Here is a 15,511-nt window from a genome sequence, read left to right on the forward strand (position 1 = left end):
AACATGGGGGGGGGGGATAAAAAGAACAACAAAGAAACTAAATTAATCAATCGTTCCCAAAGTTCCACAATTAATAAGCCCACACCAGTTAGTCTATCCACCCCAAATTGGGATTAATTAGGGCTCTCAAACAATATAATTATACAATGTTTGGTTCAAGTCCTGGGTGAACAAAAGTCAGATCAAAGTAGGAACAGAATCATTTGTTGGCTGCAAAAATTCTCCTACCAGCCTGGTAGGAAAGCAGAAGTCTTCAATCACCAAAAAGTGAAATCTTTCCTTGGCTCTAGGCCTGGTCTTTTAGTTCGCCATCAACCTGGCCAGTTCCGCAGTTTTTATCTCACACTACCGGGTCTTTTTCATCTCCCTTCTGCCTCACAATAGTTGGCTCCTAAAGTTCAGCACATTAAGTGAGCATCGTACAGATTTACGGAAAATGAATGACACCACAGTTTAACTGACCTGCAGCTCTGCTCCTTCGAACGTGCCTCTCCACTCCAGCTAATATACCTGGCAGGTAAACTGTGGCGGTACATGTGACCCCCTACTCAACCGCAATTGGCTATATAATAGTCTTGCGAGAATCGCTAATCATTCTATTAAAAGCATCGCAAGATTTGAGATATAAAAGGCTAAAGAGTGGAAAATCGGAGAATGAGGAAATAAAGGTTAAAGTTACACTCGGGTTACAAATACCTACAGAATTTTATGCACAAACCATTTGTTAAACAGTTTATGTTGAATGTGCTTAAATATAAACTGATGGAATTTGATACATTATGGAATCTTTTAGAATAGTTTTAAAATAGAGAGAAAATAGTTTTAAAAGAGAAAAACTGGTGTCAGAATCAAAACGTTAGTCACTGAAAGATTAGTATTCCTACTTCGAATACAACAGATGGGAATAAAGACATAAAAAGTATTTTTTTCAGCCAAGATAAACTTTTTGCTTAACTTTGTTCCTCGTGTTTCACAGAAATTCAAGCTGATGTCGGACATTTCTTTGAAAAACGCAGCTCTTTTTTCTTCAACAGGTTTTTAATGTTGTGACAAAGTATATGACAGCTTTTTACTGAAGCTGCGACAAAATACCTATTTACATGTTGTAGAATCTAATCAACATTTTAGTTTTACACAAAAACTAAAATAAACACTGTTTGGTGAATAATTGACATAATTGTCGACATACTGCTGATTATAATTTCACCGCCGTCTGGATCGCTAATAAAACCTGACAGCTTTGTTTTTGGTTTTTTCTGGGGGTTTTTTCACTTCTGAGCCTGTTTGTCACCAGGACTTACATATTTTTGGATATGCTCCAGGCTTGAATATATTAGCAGAATGTGCAGAAATTACCATGACATTATCATACACAACAGGACTGGATAGCTGGAGTCACCTTGCTGTCGACAAGCTTCAATCCAGAGAGGTCGCGCAAGGTAGTAATTACTTCTCCATCATTTTTGAGCTGAAAATGAGGAAAATTAGACGCCACAGAGGAAACGTTAATGTCCAATTGCAAGGACGCTCTTTAAAGCAGTTTACTAATATTTTGTTTGTTATGTATATTGTCATAATTTTGTAAATATTGCAATTGACATCCCATATGTGTTAATCTCCTTTTACAAGGAAAGTTTACTGGTGTAATAAATGTGAACATCTTAATCCCACTATATTGTGTTTCTCACAAAAGTGAACTTAATCTTTTTAGTTTTATAAACTTTATACCTCCAAGAAACAAAGAATAAAAACACCAGACACTCTGATTTCATAAACCATTTATCTTTTTGTCCCTTCATATTTCCATTTCATTTGCAAAAAGCATTTTATACTTTTTGAGTTATTTGCAGATAAATGATCATAAATATATCATAAATCTTTAGTCTAATATATTTTTATACTTTACTGGTCTTGTCTTGCACCTTATTTCTAAATATTTTTTTTCTTTTAGACTCTCAACTCTTCAATATTTAACTTCAATAAGTACTCAGTACAGTTTGTTAATGGACAGTTTTATCAATACTTTCTGCCCCAACCGGCCCTTTAAGAACATTTTTGGTTTCAGTATAGCCTAAAATGAAAATGAGTTTGACACCTTTCATGTAAGCAAACAATTGTAGTACAGCATTTCCTTACACTAGACAGTGAGTGCTAACTCCTTTCAGCACAACTTTGATAGTTGTGCAGATCATTCCTGATCAGCATTTAAAAATAATCTATTCTAATGTCCCATCAAACTGCTTTTTGAAAGCTCAAATTAACCCCCAGTGGCCCCAAAAAAGTGAATTTTGTCTTGTAATATTGCTGTTTGTGGATTTTGTGCGTCAGAATTACGGGGAGTAACAAAAACGAGCAAATACAAAGGTTCTGGCTGGAACCTTTATATTTAAAAAATAAAAATATTAGTAACAAAAACAACGAAATCCAATTAATGGAATTGTTTAGCATGCTAAAATCTATGTAGTAATTTATTGAAATGTTTGCATTAAAGTCCAGGCCCTAGAAAGCTACCTAAATACTAGTTTGCAATCCATATTTATTTATTGTTAGAAATGAAACGTGATTAGAAAGTTCATAAAATACATAATGACATCTTTAATCAGATGCATTAGCTTCAGTTCTGATACTGTCATAAAGTAAATAAATTTATGATGGTTATTTTGCTTGGATTTTTTTCTTTTTTTTTACCTCGGAGTTCATGTGAGTTTTATGTTATTTTTAGTGCTTTTTTTTGCATTCTGCCATGAAAACCATGATATAAATTCAATAAAACAAAAGGTCTGTAAAGGAAAGCGAAGGACGCCGACATGGTGTTGATGGACATCTATTTAATGCAGTCTGGCACCTTTTTCTACAGCCGAGCAGTCATGTGGCGGTGTGTCCCGCTATTTCTGAGTTTTATGTGATTGTTAAAAGAAATCCATCTGTGGCAAGTGCCAAGTAATGTTAATATGTGTAAAACTGACTCACAGCTTCTGGCTGCGGTTCCCAGAAGGGAGTAGGGTGGAGGTATGGATGGGGGTTCTCTGAACTGTGTCATTCCTGATCAGCATTTAAAAAGCCCTAAACATGCATGCTTGCAGCACTACAAAATGTTTCTGTGTGAGTTCTGTTTCAGGGAGACAGGTGTTGGCTCAGCGTGACAGCACACAGTAACCCCTTGTCTCCTGGTACCTAACGAAGAGGATAACTTCTCCACATGTAAAATATTTATTATACATCGCTAGAATACATTCAGGGGTGCAACATTCAAGAATGTGTTGTGACTACATGATCTGATGATGAATAAAGTTTGATTTGTAGGGAGCATGTGACACTAATAATGCAGGTAAATATAATAGAAACTGGCTGTAAAATAAAGGGCACATTTGCATCACTGTAGAATACATAGTGTGTAAACTGTAAAGGATTTCTGTAAATTTACAGAAATTTCCTGGTTCTGCACTGTTGTGAATTTCAACAGTATCTTATTGTATTTCATAATAACAATAAAATACCATTAAATAATGACACTTAACATGTTAATTTACAGTTAATGTAACTGGCTAGGCAGTAACAGTAAATAACTGCAATTCAAGTTGAATTAAACACATAATACAGTATTTTGTCTATGCTGTGGAAAAAACAGTCCTTTTCCTCCATTATCGCTGAGAATCTTTTCAAACCCGGTTGGCTGCTGGTTCTGTTCTGATAGCATCACATTGTTCAGAAGCAATCAACTCAGAGGATGAATTTTTGAGGGACAAGATTTGTGAGCTTGTCTTTGTGTTGTACAGGGGGAAATATGATTGTGTTTTTATTTTTGTTGTGCTTTGCATGCTTGGGGTTTGTTTTTCTTTTTTTTTCCCGTTAACAATCCAAACGCACTAGACTGAAGGTGCTTGTCTAGGGAGGCGGAGCGCACTAATTGGCCGCCGATACAGGTGTCAGCAGAGGCTGATTAAAGCCAAAATAAAGGAGCCTGGATGGAAGGAGGGCAGAGGAACAAACAACCTGTTTCTGTAGGCTACAGAAACCGACACGCTGCGGAGCGAGGGGAAGACGGAATCTGCACGCCAGGCGCAGAAGACCGGGAGCTAGATAAACGGCCCAGTACCGAGGACCGCGTAAGTAGCGCTCTATTTTGATCAAGAGAGTAGCCATTAGCAGGAAGTACGTCTTCCGGCGGAGTTTTGGTGCGGGGATGCTGGCGCTTTCCTGCTCTTTCTTTTAGCTGGATCGGGCGGAAGAGGGGCGTTGCACGCCGAAGAGTGGAGCGGTGCTGGAGAATCGTCCCGGCAGCTGGGGATTGGCAACGGAGTGCGCTGCAGACGGATTACCTCCACCAGAAGCAACCTAAGAAGCGGAGCCCAGCTGTGGCCTCGGATTGGTGACTTTTAGACAATTACTGAGCCCTGGATTTTATTGAGGACAAGAGGGCGGTTTTATTGTGCCACTATTCGTGACTTTTATTATTTTTTTGGTAATAAAATACCTTGCGCCTGATCGCTTTGCCGTTTGGGTTTTTGAGTTGTTTGCTCTCCCTTGTACCAAGGACAGAGTGTGGGGCCATATTGGCGGGCAACATTTGGACAACACTCTTCTGCTGCTTCAGTCCACAAGTTCAGAAGGTAAGATTATTCCTGAACTGTTTTGTATGTGTGGTTATTGAACTGCTCATATATCTCATATATCAGGCAATATTTGGAACTTGACAAAGTTGCCAAAGTTGAGAAAGGAGCTGCTGGTAATAGCAGTGGAGCATTATAAGATTTGAGGTTATTTTGTCTTAGTAAATTTCATGAAAAGTTTTTTAAATGTAAGCTAACCTCCAGTATTCTACAAAAACTCTTTACATCATCAAATTTAACAAGAAGGGGTTTCATTTTCTTCAAAAGTGAGTGGAGTACGTCTGTCGTCAATTAGTTATTTAGAAAAGAAATCCAGCCGTCTTGTCATTATCAGTAATTAGTTTGCACACTTGCTCTTCTAAGATTAGTCCTGATAATACTTATTGTGTTATTGTGATTGGCTAATGTAAGCTACTGTATATGACATTTCTGTTTCTACCCCAAGTTATTTTATTACACTACAACTGAAAATATATTTCTGTTGATGAAGACAGACATTTAAGTAGAGCAAGATGATATTGTGTGACAAGTGTGCTAAGACTTTCTCTGATACATTAAGTGACCCGTATGCGGACCCACAGTGGAACACCTAATGCTTCTCTTAAGTGTGTTCATCCTGGGTGTCATAGAACTTTCCAGAAGTTCAGAACATTTAAATCTCCACCACTACCGTGGTCAGCCAAGGTCAGTACTACATTGAGCTGTTGATTTAAATTGTCATTCCAGGATTAGGTGCTTATCATATTACACCAATGCAGAGAGACCTCTGCTGTATAGCTCATGAGGACCTACTCGACTATTATGCACTTACAGAATACACTGTTTGGAGAATGTCTCTTCATCATTCTCTCCCAACCTTGTAGAAGAATGCTGCACTGGAAGAGAATCTCAAGAGATTAATACTTTGCCCAATATATCTAGGGAGACACAATTACAAACTGTTTTCATGCTCCAGACATCTGGTGTCAAATCTGTGGATGACCTGAAATATGTTCAACAGGAAGACCTCAAAGATCTGTTGCCAGTTATACAGCAGAGAAAATTTCTGGAAGCCTTCAGGTTATTCACATCTTCCCAGCCATAGTTTGTTAGACACATTCATTTTAATTAATAAAGTGTTATCATTGATGTAAAAGGTCATGCCAATAATGATTGTCCTTTTAATGGGTTATATATTTAATATATATTTAATTAATTTAAGGATTTGGTGTTCAGAAACCAAGCCTTTGACTTCAAATCTCCACATTATTCAGAGTGACTCTTCAGATTCAAGTTCCATTCATCCCAGTTGCTCACTGCCATCCACCTCGTCACTTGCCAGGCCCAATGTTGCATCCTGGACATCAGCACATGTGACCCCAAACAGTGCCAACTGTGGAACTCCACAAGACATGAAGTGGCCTGATGTATTTGAAGTGGCATAGAACATTATCATAGTAGTGAAACGAAGGGCACAGCCTCGGAGAGAGTGCCCTATCTAAAAGACAGGAGAATGAGCAGGAAGTGGCAGACATGAAGATGCTGAGATTTTTCTTGTAAGTGAGCAAGATTAGAAACTAATGGATCATATGAACAGAGAAGGTGGAGCACTTTTAAGACCGAGTTAGAGACCAGGTTGCGATGACTTGGACACGTTGAAGAGGATAGTGGTCTGTTGAAGATGGAGCTGTGAGGCAGAAGAGGAAGGCTTCAGACAATGCATTGATGAAATGTTTTCTACATGACACTGTTGTTGCTGCCATCTGAATGTTTCACTATTTTGCAGCTATTTTACCTCAACTTTATGATCTTGGTTACAATTTTTTTCAGTAAATAAGGTTATGGTCATAATTTCACTAAAATCTGACATTACGAAATCTGTGTTCTGTGAATAAAAATATGTCATTGAGTCTGTACTTTCCCTTTTTGAACATTTTTAAAGATTTATGTCAATGTGCAGATGACATTACCTGTTGTAAGCTGATGCACAATGGTGTCAAAATTAATTACACTGCATGAACTGTAAAATAATGGTAAGATGCTATTTTCTTGATATTTTCACTGTTATTTTACTTTCAATCTACAGTAGTGTACTGTTAAAATAAATTACAGTAAATTAACTTAAAAAAACCCAGTAAATTACTGACGTCCCTGCTGCCAGTAATTTATTGGGTTTTTTTACAGTGAAATCCTTTACAGTGTAGCTGGTAGCTGCGTTATAAAGACAGCAGCTTCTTCACTTCTGTCAGCTGTCTAACATCAATGTTCTTGTGCTTTTGCTGTAAACAAACCAACCATGGATTTGCCCTTAACTGAATAAACTGGGATGTTTTCCTTAAAATTGTAGTCAACATTTTTATCTCCGGTGAAGGTAACTAAAAAAATCTGCAGTCTTGTGGGTCTTGTTTAGGCATAATGAAGATGCATATTTTATGTTGGGATGTTTTATTTCATGTTTTAGAATACACAATGAAAGTGCAACAAACAATGACATGCTTTGGTAGGGATGGGTTTTTAACGTATCATCATTTGTTGTGAAAAAAATTCCTAACCATTTGATTTATGATAAATTCCAATTAATTATGTTTTGTGGGGATTGTTAGCTTTAGTATTTTCTCCACTTTGCTCAATGAGAACATTGTCACATATCAATAAGTTCAGAAATATAACATTCAGTTACTGAGCTGTTTTGTGATACAAATCATTATCTCATTAAAAATATTTGGGTCCTCATTTAGACACCATCATGAGAAGTCTCCTTCCAAACAATCTCTGGTGCAGATCGCTGCTGGTGTGAACACAGACCTGCCTTAATCTGAAGCAAGATGTACGTCTTTTTGGACTCCTTGAGCCACCATTATTGTTACTCGCAGTCCCACAAATCCAGGAGGCTGTAGTGACAGTGAATGTTGTACTGAAATTATACCTGACCTGCCATGTTGTGGGTCAACGCACGCAAAGCATCTCTTCATCTATCACATTGGCCGATACTGTTCCAAAATCATGCGTTGAATGATTTTCTCTTAATATTCAAAATGGCAAAGCAAATGAACACAACAGAAGTGAAGCTCAGAACACATCCATGTTTGTTTTCTCTGTGAGACCATTCCACTGCCGTCATGTCTGACAGATGGGAGTAATTATAATGTGAAAGCAAAGCACACCAAACGAAAATAAAATCTACTTTTACCAAAATACTTGATCTGAATCACACAGCGGGAGATTGGATATTCAAACAGCCTGACTTTCAGATTATTTTTTGGTACAATTCTATAAAGATGGTATTTTTTTCACATCTGAATCCACAATTACAAAAGATGTAAAATAACTGCCTCCAATCACACACTCAGTTGCCAATATGACTTGATTGCCACAGTGAAGGCTTTCATTTGGTCTGAAATGCTAATTTGTCACACATTAAAAGAAAATACATTCTAGAGTGTTAGTCAGCCTCTCTGCACACAACAATTAAGACAGACTGGTTTAACAGATATCTGTAGCCACTTCCTGATGGGAAAACAGAAATCTACTTTCAGACAGCTACAGTAAAAGGAAATCTTGGTAAGTCTCTTTTTATTGCTCACATCAGGCAACAGCTTCAATTTAAAAGCCCAGCATGGTGCTCTGATACATCAGGTTAATTTGACGTAACCAATTTAAAGTGTCATCTTTGACGGAAGGAATGGATGACAGAGAGTGTGGCATGTTGGGTAAAAAAGCTAAAATAAAGACTCCGTTTCTCTTGAACTCCAGGTGTTGCCTATCGTGACCTTTATCAGCAGGAGACAACGCGATAAACCCAGCGAGAAAAGGTGAGAATAATGTGTCAAAGAGACGGAGGTCAGGCAGCCTCAGCTGATGGAGTAAATTAGCGGTTGAATAATTGCTTGGTTGGTTGAGTAAAAACCTTTTCTGTTCTGTAAAGACAGAACATCGAATATAAAAAAAACACACAGACAGACATTTTAAATGTCCATATGGAATAAAAAGCTCTTCAATTTAAAATTGCTGTCCACTGCAACTACAATTTATTTTGTCATCGTTACAGACTTCCTTACAACTGAGTATCAGAGTCATTAGAATATTGACAAAATATTACACGTTTGTAATGGAAACGCAGCTGATGTTCCTGAAACACAAATTTCACTAAAATATTAGTAAAGTGGAAACATTTATGTAAGGAAGACTAGGCCTGAGCTATGAACTGAAAATTAATCAATCATTTGTGACTGTGTGCCCAGGTCTGTATTTTTGTGTTTTTTTTACATAGTGATGGAAAAATGAATCTTTAGGTGAACTGCTCAATAAACCATGACATTGATTTTAGTCTATATATATATATATATATATATATATATATATATATATATATATATATATATATATAGCTGAGCCCACACATCAACAAAACACAAATTAGTTGAGTTAATGTAGGCCAATTTATGCACAACCTATTCCGAATTACAACCTTTGTGGCTCTAATCTGGCCCAACATGTTAAGATCACAATAACTGCCTTTCTTGGTAGCAACTGAACAGGTGCTAACAAGAAAGCACCTGTTCAGAACCTGCCATATTATTAAAATATGGCAGTAAAAGTGTCAGTCAGTCATTTCACTGTCCAACACACTTGATCATCTGAAATGCAACCTGGAAATTTACAATTGAATGGAGAATTAGACTCAATTTCTTCAGTAATTATTAGCATCTATTCTCAATAGCAAGCGTTTCACAAGTGACATTAAGACTTAGGAAATTTTTTGTGAGTTTGAAAAAGGGCATAATATTCCAGTTTGACATTTCTACTTTTTGCCCCTTCAACATTCTCACCTCGAGTGACATTTCAAGAGCTTTACTTGTTTACGTTTTAATTTTGTTTCAATACTTTGCAGTGCTCTAATGTTATTTTTACCTCTCACAAGCTGCAACTTAAACTTTCACAGTTAGTCTTTTAGCACATAGAAGCTAACGAGCAGCAGTCTAACCATTCACAGTTCTGAAGAAAAACTAATAATTTCATGTCCTTCCATGACCTGATGTTATGACCCCGGGTGGCCAGATCATAACATGAAGGATCCATCCTCTTCAGATCTCAAGCAGAAAAAAAGAGACAAAGTTTAACATTTTATAATATCATTTATTTTAAAAAGATGCATTTCTTAATGAGATGTTACAAGTGGAGTATCTGGCTTCAGACTGAGCTACAGTATAGTGCCAAAAACAACAAACAAAAGGAAATTATCTGAGTATTAACCAAAACTTACTTATATGAAAGTAAATAAACCAAATGACAAAAACTTAACTCTCTAATTAAGAAAAACATGAAAAGACTAAGCAAACATAAACCGCAACTCATTCCTACAAACTCCAAGAACTTGTGTTTAGTCAATCAGGGATGGGCACCTGCATACTCATGTTTGCATAATTAGGTTTACGACACCAGTTGTAAGGCCTGATCACACAACCAACCACAGCTGGGTCTTGGTTGTTTTCTCAATTGCTCCAAGGATTGGTTACAGTTCTTTATATAAATTATTTGTGAATATGTGGCTCAGTAGTATCCAGAGTATCACTTTTTTGCCATTTGAAGTTGTCTACTATTGAGTAATCTCACAGCATATCTTTAAGGAAGGGTTTCTTGATCCTCCAGAACTTATCTCATCCCCTCCAGCTCCAGTTAACTGTAATCTTCCACAATGACCGTTAATTGTATAGACACTGGCCCCCAAACAGTTCCCTTCATCAAAACCACTTGTGTGAATCACCATAATGCTTTCAGTTGCATACATGGTTGGCCTTGCTCAAAATTATAGTGTCAACAACGGTTTGCCATTCCTGTCAAACCGTTGTTGACAGGAATGGCAGGTAAGCATTCCTGTCAACAACAGACAGGCAAACCAAATCAATGGTAGAAAATTCTCTGTTGTGTAGCAACAACTAGTTTATTCTCCAAGCTCTACAAAGATCTGCACTAACTTTTACTTTTTTTGATTTTTATGAAAAACATGTTTGCTTTTCTTGGTAATTTGATAAAACATAAATGTGAAACCTACACATTCTAAAATATTAGCCATGTGTAATATTTTTTACTGTGCTAAACAGACAAAACATAAATGTGACTTTGGGGTATTTGAACGCTTGGGGTTGGATCCAGTCAGTGACCTGAAACATCATTCAATCCATTTCCACCTTTAAGTAGTTAAGGGAAGTTAAAGAACTTTGCGTAGGAGCTTTAAATCTCACCCAATCCACTGTAATGGTTACAAATGTCTCATTTTAGATGACAAATGTAAAGAATTAAATTGTCTCTTAAAAGATCCAAATATAAGTTTACCCAGAAAAATGTAAGAAGGGCTCAGGGGTGAAACAAGTAATAAATTTGGTTTACTCTTTTGTTTCCATTCAAATCATAGATATTTTGTTGACATTATGCATGTTGTATTTGTGCTCTCATTTGTCCTTTATTTCCGTTTTTCTATTGGTCATAGAATGGACTATCCTATCATTGTATTGTTGATATGTTGTATTTGTATAAAATAGTCTGACTTTCCATACAGTGCCAGTTTCAAATGTTTGGCATGATGAATGTAACGCGCCAGTTCAACTTTAAGAAACTTACCGGAAATTGCCTGCACTGTAAACAAGCATCTTCCACTGCACAGAGAGAGAAGAGCAGAGCTGAACGAGGCTGCTTATGTTAACTCAATATTTATGGCTGCTGTGGTGGCGCTGGGGTAAAGCACAACCCACATATGATCACAGGCTGTTTTGAACCCTGACCTTCCAAACCTTCCCTTAACTAAGTTTAGAGGCTTGGAGTTGTCTTGCTTCCTTTGGTCCAATACTGTTCAAACAATTTTTGTAATATTTTCTACCACTACCTCACACAAAATGTATATTAGGTAAACCAAATGCTATGGGTGCAGCATGAAAAATGTGTCTAGATACAATAGATTATTCTACATCTAAATACTGGGCTTGATTGCAGTTTCTAATAGCTGAGTCATCTACATTAAGCAGCAGTAAAATGATCTTAGGCCACTATTCATGTAATATTCCCAGTTGCTAATAACTTCTGAATGTTCTGTAAATAAATAAATAATAGTGGTAACTGCAGCGAAGCAGCAGAATGTTCCTGAGTTTTATGGATTTTTCTGCTCACTGATCCATAGACAGCATGCAAGGTCTGAACTGGGAGCTTTAATACAAGACAAACACTAGAAGTAAGCTGGACAGCCAAAGTTCACGACTGTTATTTCATATTCTTTTTTTTCAATACAGCAGATGGTTTAAGAAGAGGAGTCAGGCTAAGTTAATGTTTAAATTTAATGTGTCCTCAAAGACAGTTTCATAAAGGGTAAAAAACTTCTAACCAGAATATAATGTAGAGTGAACCATACCTTTATCCATTCAATTTAAGGCTTGTACACACATAGCCGGGTTTTTATAAAGGCAAAAATCTCCATCATGTCGTTTAAAAACATAATATACACATGGGATCGGTTTTCATCCACATAAACCCACACAAACACGCCACTGAGCCACTCTATTAAACATCTCAAACCCATAGAGGGAAGTGTAGCACAAAGCTAAAACCTGTCAGCCAACCAGATTGCTTCAAAACAATCACTATTTCCTGTTAAGAAATAAACAAGGCCCCAGGAGGTTCATTTTTGTGGACTTTTGGTATGTTTATTAAAGTAGTAGTTCTACCTATTTATACATACTGTATACTGCATACTGTAGGTTGAACATATATATATATATATATATATATATAGGTTGAACTACATACCTACAGTATATACAGTATGTATATACAGTATATACATATATAGGTTGAACTACTACTTTAATTGTCTGAATTTGAAGTTACTAAACACAAGATGACATTGATTGGGAAACATGTCCAAACAGGTATGTGGATCTTTTGGTGCATTCGTGGAACCCCAAGCCTCTGTTTTCCAATGTACACACGTCAAGACAGATATCAACATTTTTTAACCTCTGCTTTGGTCAGTTTTTAGAAATAATTGTCGTTAGTGGTATTAAAAGAGTTTCCATGTGAACAAAAGACAAACACTTGAAAATGTAGATATCTGGTTATGTGTCGACTAGGCCTCACACTGACATTAAATATCAGATGAATAATGATTGTTTTGTGTCCATTAACCTCTTTGTCCAGCCTTTTATTCTCTTTTGTAGAGTCAAGATATTCATCTTCTCCCTCCCATGTCATTTTTAACAAACCGGGATTGTCAGAAGTACCTAATACAAATTCACATAAAAGACTTTACTGGGAAAGGTGATTAATTGAAGCAATTAAGGCAATGACGGTTTCAATTACCGCAGTTATGAGCTTTGAGTTCAGCGGTGTAGGAAGGGCCTTTGGGCCAAAGAGGTGGCGGAATGAGAGAATATGACCAGCTGAAAGTAATGAAATGAAAAAGGAGGGCCACCAGAGGAAACAAAGGGAGATAAAGGGGAAGTGAGACAGAGATGGAGTGAGGGGGAAAAAACCACGAGGAATTAATTACCTCTTGTTTCAGAAGCTTCTTTCTCCCCGCAGCTGTTACTGCCATCATTTTATCAAACAGATTTATTTAAGTCCTAGATTGTTTGCAAGCCCCCACAGGCGCTCATGTTCAGCGTTTCATGTGTTTCACTTTGTGTAATCCTTTGTGTTTCTGGACTTTTGGGTACGTTCACCACTGAGCATCTGTTTATTATGCAGCAGGACAACACTCAACTATTATTAGGTTAATAGTCTAATTAAAGCACTAACATAATTATGCACACTGACAACTCCCATAATAATTAAGCTTGGATGATACCCTGCCTTTTTCAATTAGTAAAGAGCTGGAAAAAATGGGAACCTGAAGGCTTCTTTGTCTGTTTTCAGCGTTTAATACCTGCAATGCAATCAGATCTCACCTGAAACTTTTTGTTGCATTTTGACACTGAACAGCATCCGTAAACATGTGGTTTTAAATGTACGATTAACGTGGGAGCATGTTTGCTGAGAAGGTTCTAGACAGATTTCAGTTTTAAACTATCTGAACTGTTTAGTTTCATCATGTTTGTATATTTAAAAACTGTGAAATTACCACTTCGTCAGCTAAAAAAAGAGAAAATTAAAAAAAGCATACTAGATAATACATAATAATAATACATGTATTCTCTAATAGCCTGCAGCACTTTCATTAGATTTAATCAAGGTTCTGTCTTTCTATGAGATGCAACATAATTGCAATCAGAAAACCCAAAAATGTGAATCACATTAAACGATGATAGAAAAATTAATTCTTGGCTCTTGTACCATAATAGTTCCTGTCTTGTCTACAAAAATATTCAAGATTTATAATTGTTTCTTCAAATAACATGTAAATGACAAACTTTGATAAAGATGCATTTTTTCAACAATGGGACTTTTTTTTCATAGTAAGTTAAAACCAGAACACTGTAACTTCTGTTGGTTCACTCTTAGAAATACAAAGCCAGTATTAATTACAGTAAGTAATATCTTACTCTTTAACCTCTTTGACATCACTGTGACGTCAGCTTTCATCCAGCCTGGCCGTTGCCTTCTTCCTACTCTGGTCCACTGGATTCTCATCTCTCTTCTGTGCTCTGTCTGGGATTTCTCCCATTGAGCTCGATTTCTCTGATAGAATTTCAATCGGGTGAATCATCGAGCAGCAGGAGGAGTTGTGAATGATGACGTTGATTTTCTGTGCTGTTTTAGAATTGTAGTCTGCCTGTAGTTTTACCAGTTGCAGCGGAGAAAATCAGCAAAGCCGTTCAGTCCATGTTGGCCATGCTTCAAAATATTGAACAATTATGGAGCAATAGGGATGTTGAAGACATTCCGTTACTGGCAAAGATGCCAGGGTCCCTCTCATTAAGAGCTGCCTCTGTTGGCTCTCACCAATCTCTCTTTGCACTCTAGGGTCTCCCAAGAACCTGCTGAATTTCTACCAAAGGTTCCAGGGTTGATGAGACTACCATGCAAAGTGACTTTATCCAGGAGGTGGTAAATGAAGTCACCAATTGGTTCATCAGGTTTTTGTTCCCAGTTCTCAGGACTTCACAATAATGTCCTTTTGTCCAGTTTTTTGTCTTGTGTGTTCTGCAGTGAGACTGCTTAAAATAATTCAATAATTAAGCCAGAGGAACATAAGGACAGAAATGTTTGGAGCCAGAATAAATACTAAAGAGCGTGAGTTGAAATTTGCGGCTCTCTAAGATAAGTTTTAATTAACAGGTTCAGTAAAACCTCTTAATTAGATCATAATGCTTCAAGCCATACACCCTCAAACACCTTAACAATATGCCTCCGGACCTGCACGGTTAACATGCTGTACAATGTGCCGATATACAATCTAATTTTACACAAGACTAGCACATAATCTGTCAGGCAAAATCTACTTAACATGAGTGCCGTCATCTTTTTATGAAGCTGGTCTGTAATCTGCTAATAAAGGTGTTTTTTTCACATGTGCTCCACTGTCAATGCAAGCTGCAAACAGCTTGTGTCACCAGGAGTTTCACCAACTATGGTGTTTGTATTCCAGCAGATCTTGATAGCTGTTGAATCTGTGCTTGGAAGGTAACCAAGTGATCAGTCTGTGACATTAAAATTGGGGTGACTATGTAAAGCTCAGTGGAAAGAATAGCTGTACTACAATTGGTAGGTTGTGTGTTTGATGCCAACCTTCTCTTTTCACATGCTGATGGGAACAAGGAACTTAACCCTAAGTTGCTTAACAATCTTTATCAATTAGGTGAATGTGGTGATATTGTAATGTGAATGAATGTACTACATGATGAGAAAGCAGTATTGGGGCCGTTTAGGGACATAAACTATGTTTTGTCTCACACACTACTAAAGACTCATACACACACAAAATATTAAAATTGCAC

This window comes from Xiphophorus couchianus, chromosome 22, assembly GCF_001444195.1.
Source record: "Xiphophorus couchianus chromosome 22, X_couchianus-1.0, whole genome shotgun sequence".
Lineage (NCBI taxonomy): Eukaryota > Metazoa > Chordata > Actinopteri > Cyprinodontiformes > Poeciliidae > Xiphophorus > Xiphophorus couchianus.